Here is a 10,253-nt window from a genome sequence, read left to right on the forward strand (position 1 = left end):
TTCAAATCAATTTTGAAATCCAGCATATTAGCCCACAGTATCACACCGGTATTCCTAATTAAAGTATTTTGTTGTTGTTATGTGCCACCAGTTGGTTCTGACTCATAGTGAGGTAGTGTGGGGTTTCAGAGGAGTTCCTGGTGAGTTTAAATCACAGCTCTTGTGGTTCAAACCAACCTTGAGGTCTAATGCATTTTCCTTCAGTGCTAAACCATTAAACAATTCAAAATTCACTGTTCCCCCCCCCCTTAAAAGAGCATTAATTCAACATAAAGACTTTCATAATATCATTACATTTTTATACTGGAAATAAAATGTGTATTAATGAGTTTATTTATTTATGGTTGGTTAGTTTGGTTGATTAGTTTGATGTTATTTTTAGTAACTAAAACAATAAATGCCCAATTTTCTGGAAGGTAAAATAACAAGTTTCCACCAATGGTCTTTAAATTTATTATACTGCAATGGTTTGCATATTGTGTTCTTTATGCTAGCCTACCAGTATTTTAAACACCAGCAGGTGACCCATGGTTTACAGGACTCATTAAAGCTTCCAAAGCAAGATTAATTCTAAATGTTTATAAACTGAAAACCTTATTAATAGTAGCAGAAGATTGTCAGGTGTAATACTAGTTGATGAAAACACAATGAATAGCATCAGAACATTATCAGTTATAGAGCCAGAAGATGAGTCCCTCAGGTTGAATGTCAATCAAAATACTACATAGGATGAGCTGTCTAATAAAAGTAAAGTTAACCACAATGTCACGAATGAAGTAATGCTTTCAGAAACGTCTATTGCTGATGGGTCACAACTCAAAATGAGGATAAACAATTGAAAACATTCATAAATAATTGGTACATGGAATGTGCAAATTATGAATCTGGGAAAATTGAACATTGTCAAAAATGAAATGGAATGCATAAATATCCTTGTCCTAGGCATTAGTGAGCTGAAATGGACTGGTAATGGTCATTTTGAATCAGAAAATCACATGGTTTACTATGCTGGGAAAAACAAATGGAAAAGGAATGACATCACAGTCGCCTGCATAACAAACATTTTCAGATCTATCTTGAAGTGCAATGCTGTCTATGGTAGGATAATATCCATATATCTACACAAAAGATCAGTTGATACCATTATTATTCAAATCCATGCACAAACCACTAAGCCAATGATGAAATTGAAGTATTCTACCAGCTTCTTCAGTCTGAAATTGATCAAACATTCAATCAAGATGTATTGATAATTGCTGGTGATTTGAATGCAAAGGTTGGAAACAAAGAGGAAGGATCAACAGTTGGAAAATATGACCTGATCATAGAAATGATTTTGGAAATCTCATAATGATGTTTGTTTATTCATTGTAATATCTTTTTAAACAACATTATAGGCAAATATACACATGTACCTTACCAAATACAATACATAGGAATCAAATTTATTAAATCTGTGGAAAAGATGACAGAGAAGCTCAATATCATCAGTCAAAATAAGGCCAGAGGCACACGGTGGAATCGCCTATCAATTATTCATAAGCAAATTCAGGCTGAAGCTGAGGAAAATGGAAATAAGTCCACAAGAGCCAAAATAGTACATTGAACAAATACCACCTGAATTTAGAGACTATTTCAAAAACAGATTTGATGCAATATATACTAATGACCAAAGACCAGAAGAGTTGTGGGATGACACCAAGATCTTCATATAGAAAGAAAGCAAGAGATCATTAAAAAGACAGTAAAGAGAAAAAAGACCACAATGGATGTCAGAAGAGACTCTGCAACTTGCCTTCCAGTGTAAAGATGCTAAAGCAAATGAAAAAAAAAAAAAAAAAATTAGGACATCAAAGAGCTGAACTGAAATGACTAAGGGCAACTTGAAAAGACAAATTCCATTATTATAATTAAATGTACAAATTCCTGGAGTTAGAAAACTAAAAGGCAAAAGCATTCTCAGCATTTCTCAAGCTAAAATAACTGAAGAAAAAAAAAAAAATCAAGCCATATTCAGAACAGGATATGTAACAAGGAATATCATTTCTGACATCAAATAGATTTTATCTAAAAGTAGAGAAGACCAGAGAAGTTTTATTGGCTATACAAAGGTTTTTGACTGTGTAGATCAAGACAAACATAGATAACACTGCAAAGAATGACAATTCCAGAGCAATTAATTTTGTTCATAAGGAATGTACATAGACGAAGAGGCAGTCATTCATAAAGAAGAATGAGATATTGTTTGGTTAAAATCAAGAAAAGTATGATTCAGGGTTCATCCTTTTTCCTTACTTATTCAAACTGTATGCTGAGCAAAGAATCTGAGAAGCTGGATTATATGAAGAAGTACTTGGTATCAGAATTGGAGGAACACTCATTAACAACATTCAACATGCAGATGATACAATTTTGCTTGCCCCAAGCAAAGAGGATTTAAAATACTTTCTAATGAAAATTTAAACAAAAACAAAAACGAAACAACTTTCTCTATGGATTGCACCTTAATATAAAGAAAACTAAAATCCTTACAACTGGACTCATAAATAAAGTCATAATAAATGGAGAAAATACTGAATTTGTCAAATATTTCCTTTTACTTTTATTCAGATCAACACTTTTGAAACAGCAGTCAACAATCAAAGGACATCATCATAAAGCAAATCTGCTGCATAAGACCTCTTTAAAGAGTTCAAGAGCAAAGCTATTCTGAAGCCTTGATCCAAGTCAAGGTGTTTTGCATAGCCTCCTGTGCATGTGAAAGTTAGGTAATAAATAAGGAAGACTTGTAGAAGAACTGATGCATTTGAGATAAGTGATTGGAGAATTATATTAAAACTACCATGAACTGCTAGAAGAACAAAATATCTGTGCTGCAAAAAGTACAACCAGAATGCTTCTTAGAGGCCAGGATGGCAACAATTTCTCTCTCACACTTTGACACATTATCAGGAGGAACCAGTTCCTGGAGATGTACATCATTCTAGGTAAACTGGAAGTTCAGCAGGAATGAAAAAGGGTCCCAAAGAGATGGATTGGCATAGTAGCAGCAGTAATTGTCTCAAGCACAAGAACAACTGTTAGGATGGTGCACCACGCAGTGTTTTGTTCTGCTATGTATAGAGTATCTGTGAGTATGAGCACGTTAGAAGGCATGTAACAACAACAAATTGGCCAGTTTGGGTCTAAAGATAAATGGCTTGTCCAGATGATTGCAAAATATTCCTTGGCAGAGACTTAAGCAGCAAGACTACAGTTGAAACCTAGCAATAGGTTACCCTTAGAATGTCTGTTAATAGGGCAGTATATATACATGGAGTCCTGGTGTGGTGTTGCGGATTAATGCACTGGACTGCAAAGCCAATTTGAACCACAAGGTCAGTGGTTCAAGTTCGAAGACCCTATACAGGGTCCCTATAGGTCAAACTCAACTCAATGGCACTTAACAACAAACAACATATATAAGCCCTGGTATGCATTGGATTGCTAATTGCAAGGAAGGTGCTTCAAACCTACCAGCCTATCCTTAGAAACCCTATACATAGTTTTCTGCTATAAGTCAGAAGTGACATGATAGCACTGAACAACATTTATGTATAGTACAGTAGCAAGTAATGTATTAGTGCACTGGATTTTCAAAGGGTCTGCAAAGTTTATGCTAGGAAGGATAAAAAGACGATGTGTGATATGTACAAGATAGAATTCTTATAGACAATAACATTCTTATTAAAGAAGATGGTTGTGGACACATATCTGACTATTGCAAAAATTATCTACAGATCATTAACTGAAGATCAAATATTCACTCAAGATTTTGCTCCTGGTAGATCTGTAAGATCACAGACTGGTACGAAATAATTGCTTTTCTTCAAGTATTGTTGGGGATCAATTGTGCATAAAAGACTTTTCAATTCTGATTTGGACTCTATCTTCTTTGTTTATTAAACACCTAAAACATTTCCAAGGGGTGGGGGATGAAAAGAGGTATCTAATAAATATTTGTTTGATTTTTAAAAAGAATGTTCATTGAATTAACTGATAGTAATTTTGAATGATTAACTTTCTGTGAATCTAGAGTCTTCAGCTGCTCCCTCTCTCCATGTCCCCATCTCTGCCTTCATCTCTGGTGTCGGTGCCTCGCTGGATAGGGTCTGGCATTCTGCTTGTGTTCTTCTCCCTTGATGGTCTTAGGGTTCTCTGTTTCTGGACTTTAAGATTAACTGCTCCCCTGTTTTTGTTACAAAATTTCTGCCTTTACAATTGAGAAGTCTCAATTAGACATGATAACAATTACTCATTACTGAATAATAAGAATCTTACTCTCGTCTCTTTTTACCAGACCCACTAGATAAGATGAAAACGATTCAGTGGGGACACTATTTCCCACCACATACTCTTAAATTAAACTCCCTCTTGAAACCTTGTAAGCCAGTCACTTTAAAAGGTGCCTTTATCGCTGTCTCATTTTAGGTCACTAATGTCTCAGTTGCCCGTCCATATCTACCTTGTGTAAAGAGGGGATAGGATTAATAATTGATATGAAGACTCCTTCCTTCTCTGTTGGTATTTTGAGATACTACCTCCAAGAGTGTAGATCAAGTTCATCAAATTGAAGCAATTTACATTCATTTCCTTTATCAAAAATTGTTTTCTTTTTTATCTTCCTTTAGTTGAGTTTTGATGATCAAGCTATCAAGTCTAGGGCACATGGGTACTGTCTGAAAATTTGGGTGTTCTTGTGCTTCTCCCCTCACTTCATAGCTGGACGCTTCACTCTTGGCTCTAGCCCTCTGTGTATATGTCCTTGTCCAGGGGTTCAGGTGTTCCCAGGTCTCACCACACTTTGAACCAACCAACACTTCCTCTTCTCTCTGTCATCTCCAGGTCAACGGAGGTCTATGGACTGTAGTTGAATTCAGCCCATTTCTTCATTGTTGCCTTAGCCCTCTTCCACTCACCAGTAGACCAATATGGTCACCAGCAAATTTATTTGCCTGATCATGTGTTCCCTTTCGGTTTCAGTTTCATGGGGGTTTGTCCTGAAGGGACTTGATTGCTTGCCTTAATGTTTTCCCAGCAAACAATTTGCTTATTCCTGTAGTAACCAATTATACTACCATGTTTGTTTTGGGGTTTTCCTTATTATCTTTCTTTTAAAATGTATCTTCTTTTGCTCTAGCTGTTCAGGCTGTTCTGCTTGTCATTTCTGGTGGGAACATCCCACCTCAGAAGGTTCTGGATGGGGCTCATGATTCCACAAAAGGTCCTATACACTGCAAAGGTTCTCCAGAAGGTTCTGGATTCCACCAAAGGTCCTATACACTGCAAAGGTTCTGCAGGAGGCCTATTTCACTGGGCAAGTTCTAGAACCCCTTTTAGGTATTCCAGTTATAGGCTGAAGATGGCCTTACAACTTTCTTTAATCATGTTTCCTGACATTCATTTCCTTTCCACTCAAGTGCTATTTTACAATAGTAGGTAAGGGAAACCAATATTCATAAGATAGTCAAGCATCTTTGTATTATTTCCCCTCTTCAGACTATGCCTCTTCCCTGAATCACAGAGCCTTGTTCCAAGGTTGAATAAGCATCACTATTTACCTCTGTCCCATTTAACCATGCAAATCTGTCTCAGTGTTCCCCTATCTAACTTGTTCTTCCACCCCCCTCCTTCTTGTGTATAGCCCTCTCCAACACCCAAATTATGATGTGCCTGTCCCTTACCCTGTGCTCTACCGTAGCCTCCTCCCATGACCCTTAAACCACCCAATCAACCCCACCAATAACCAACAATTTTTTTTTTCTTCTTTTAATATGGGTGTCTTTTCTTAAGCTTTTACAATAATGATCTTATGCAATATTTTCCTTTATAACTGATTAATTTCACTCAGCATAGTGTCCTCAAGGGTCATCCATGTTTTGTGGTGGCTTACAGCTTTCTTGTTATTCTTCAAGGTAGTATAATACTCCATTTTGTGTATGTACCAAAGTTTGTTTATCCATTCTTCCATTGAAGGGCATTTAGACTGTCTCCATTTTTTGATATTGTGAATAGTGCTGTTATGAATATTTGTGTGCATGCATCTACTCATGTTATGGCTCGTATTTTGCATCTCTCTAATGGCTAATGATTGTGAACATTTCTTCATATGTTTGTTGGCTGTCCGAATGTGTTCCTTGGTGAAGTGTCTGTTCATGACCTGTGCCCATATTTTAATTGGGTTACTTATCTTTTTCTTAGAGAGGTGTTGTAGATTCCTATAGATTTTAGAAATTAGTCCTTTGTCTGGTATGTCATTGCAAAAGATTGGTTCCCATTCTGTGGGCTCCCTTTTCATTCTTTTGGTGAAACCCTTGGAAGCCCATAAGTTTCTAATTTTTAGAATGTCCTAATCATCTATTTTGACTTCTTTTGTTTCTGTAATGTTTGCAATGTTTTAGTAATCTGTGTGTGCCCTGGATTAGAGCCCTTAAATTTGTCCCTATTTTTTCTTTGATGGACTTTATAATTGTCAGATTCACGTTTAGGTCTGTAATCCATGTTGAGTTGGGTTTTTTTATATGGCCTGAGGTAAAGGTCTTGTTTCAATCTTTTGCATATTGCTTCCCAGTTCTTCCAGCACCATCTAGTGAAGAAACTATGTCTTCCCCACTCAATGTACTTTGGTCTTTTGTCAAAGATCAGTTGGCTTTATGTGGACAGGTTAATTTCTGGGTTCTCAATTCTGTTCCACTATGTATCTTTCATTGTACCAATACCAGGCTGTGTTTACCACTGTAGTCATGCAGTCAATTTTTAAATCAGGGAGTGAGAGGCCTCCAACTTTGTCCTCCGACTTACACAGTGCTCTACTTATCCTAGGACTCTTCCCTTTCCAAATAATGTTTGTAATTGTTTTCCCCATGTATCTAAAGAATTTCACTGAAATCTTACAATCTGGAATGAGATTGTGTTATAAGTATAGATTTCTTTGAGAAATATTGACATCTTCACAATGTTAAGTCTTCCTAACCAGGAGCATGGTATAGTCTTCCATCTTTGTAAGTCTCTTTTGGTTTCTTATAGTAGTGTTTTGTAGTTATCTTTGTATAGGTCCTTTGTTTCTCTGGTTACATTTATTCCTAAATATTTCATCCTTTGGGTGGCTATTGTAAATGATATTGCTTTCCTAATTTCCTTTTCAGTGTTGTCATTATTAGTGTAGAGAAATCCAACTGATTGTTGTATGTTGGTCTTATATTCTGCCACTTTGTTGGTGATAAAGGGCTTACTTGTCTGGTATCTGTTGACACGGGGAAGGCTTTCTGTTTCTCCCCATTGAGAGTAATGATAGCTGTTGGTTTTGTATATGTGCTCTTAATGATGTTGAGGAATTTCCCTTCAATTTTTACTTTGTTGAGTGCTTTTATCAAGAATGGATGTTGGATTTTGCCAAATGCCTTTTCTGCATCTATTAATATGAACATGTGTTTTTTTTTTCTTATTTATATGGTGGATTACATTGATTGTTTTTCTGATGTTGAACCCTCCTTGCATCCCTGGTATGAATCCCACTAGGTCATGATGTATTATTCTTTTGATGTGTTGAATTCTGTTGGCTATGATTTTGTTGAGAATGTTTGCATCTGTATTCATGAGGGATAGTGGTCTACACTTTTCTTTCTTAGTGATGTCCTTCCCTGGTTTTGGTATGAGGTTTATGCTTACTTAATAGAATGTATTATAGAGTTTTCCATGCTCTTCTATATTCTGGAATAATTTGAGTAGAATTGGTGACATTTCTTCCCTGAATGTTTGGTAAAACTCAGCAGTGAAACCATCTGGTCTGGACTTCTTTTGGTTGGGAGTTTTTTGATGACCTGGTAAATTTCTTTCTAAGTTATAGATCTGTTCAAGTTTTCTACTTCACTCTGTGTATGTTTAGGTAGGTCTTGCTTTTCTAAAAATATGTCTGTCTTCTCTAGGTTTTCAAATTTATTGGAGTACACCTCTTCATAATATTCTGTTGGTTCTGTTATGATATCACCCATGTTGTTTCTAATGCATGTGATTTGTGTCTTCTTCCTCTTTTCTCTTGTTAGGTTTGCTAATGGTTTGTCAATTTTATTAACCATTTCAGAGAACCAGCTTTGATTCTTTGTACAGATTTTCTGTTTTCTATCTCATTTATTTCTGCTCTAATCTTTATTATTTCCTTTCTTCTGTTGACTGTAGGTTTACTTTGCTGGTCTGTTTCTAGTTGTTGAAAATGTTGTGTTAAGGTGTTGATTTTGGTTCTTTCTTCATTTTGGATATGTGCATTTGCTGCAATAAATTGTGCTCTCAGCACTGTTTTTGTAGTGTCTCAAAGATTATGGTATGTTGTATTTTCATTCTCATTTCATTTGTTTCTAGGAACTTTGTGAATTCATGCTTTATTTCTTCTACTACCCAGTCGTTTTTCAGCAGGGTGTTATTCAGTTTCCATGTATTTTACTTTATTTACTTGATCTTCCTATTATTGATTTCTAATGTGATTGTATTGTGGTCTGAGAAGATATTTTGTAGTATTTTGATGTTTGTAAATATATGGGGGCTTGTTTTGTGGCCTAACATATAGTCTATTCTGTAAAAAGTTCCATGTGCACTGGGAAAGAATGTGTATTGTGCTGTTGTTGGGTTGAATGCTCTGCACACATCTATAAGGTCTAATTGATTGATTGTGTAGTTTAGTTCCTCTGTGTCTTTGTCAAGTTTCTTTCTGGTTGTTCTATCCATTTTTGAAAGGGGTATATTTAAATCGCCCATGGTTATTGTAGATTTGTCTATTTTTTTCTTCAAATCTATTAGAGTTTGCTTTATATATTTTGTAGCTCTTTCATTGGGAGCATAGATATTTATTGTTGTTATGTCATCTTGTTTAATTGTCCCCTTAATCATGAGATAATGTCCATCTTTATCAATAATGCTGGTTTTTGCCTTAAAGTTTATTTTATCAGAGATTACTCTTGCCACTTTTTCTTGTTTTTGTTTGCAATTAGCTTGGTTTATTTTTGTCCATCCTTTTACTTTTTTTACTTTATTTTTGTCTTTGTGTGTAAGGTGTGTGTTTTGCAGACAGCATATTGAAGGATTTTGTTTTCTTATCCATTCTGCCCGTCTCCGTCTCTTTATTGGTACATTTAATCCATTTACATTCAGTGTAGTTATCCATTGTTAAGTGATGTCGAGTCGGTTCCGACCCATAGCGACCCTGAACAGGGTTTCCAAGGCTGTAAATCTTTAAGGGAGCAGAAAGCCTCATCTTTCTCCCGTGGAGCAGCTGGTGATTTCAAACTGCTGACCTTGAGGTTCACAGCCCAATTCATAACAACTACACTACCAGAGCTCTTTAGGTAAGGATTAATTGCTGTCATTATGTTTGTTTTTTGTCGTGCTGCTGATATCTTTGTTCTGCATGTCTTCCTTTGCTGATTTCATGTATTTTGTGTTCTTTCTTGTCAGTTTCTTTATAGATTTAATATTATTGTTTTTTTCCCATTATTTTTGTATGTTGTAAAATATTAATTTTCTTTGATGTTACCTTATATTCCACTTACTTTTCCCTCCATTTAAAACAGTCTATTTATCCTGTAATCTTCCTGACTTTCTCACTACCTTGAGCTCTGTTCTTCTGTGTTTATCTTCTTTCACATTGTAATTGTTGTGATCATAAACTGAACTCCTAGATCCTTTCAGTTTGTTCCTATAGTTTGGTTCCTTTCTTGACTCTCTTATTTGTAGAATGAGTTCCAGGTAGTGTTGCCACATATGTCTATCTCTGGTTTTTGAAGATTATTGTTGGTTCTCAGTCCACAGAATGTCCTTTAGGATGTTTTGTAGTGGAGGGTTTGCTTTGGCATAATCCCTTAGATTCTGTTTATCTTGGAAAGCTTGATTACACTGCCATATTTGATTGATGGCTTTGCTGATTGTTGTTGTGGTTAGGTGCCATCGAGTCAGTAATGACCCATAGCAACCTTTACACAGCAGAATGAAACACTGCCTGATCTGGGCTAATCACCCTACTGTTGCCACACTTGAGTTCATCAAAGGTGCCACTTGGCCAATCCATCTTGTTGGAGGTCTTCCAATTTTTCTCTGACCCTCCACCTTAGCAGACATGATATCCTTCTGAAGCTACTGGTCCCTTCTGACAATATGTCCAAAGTATGAGATGAAGTTTGGCCATCATGGTCTCTAAGGAGCATTTTGGCTGTACTTCTTCCAAAACG

This window comes from Chrysochloris asiatica, unplaced genomic scaffold, assembly GCF_000296735.1.
Source record: "Chrysochloris asiatica unplaced genomic scaffold, ChrAsi1.0 scaffold00153, whole genome shotgun sequence".
Taxonomy (NCBI): Eukaryota; Metazoa; Chordata; class Mammalia; order Afrosoricida; family Chrysochloridae; genus Chrysochloris; species Chrysochloris asiatica.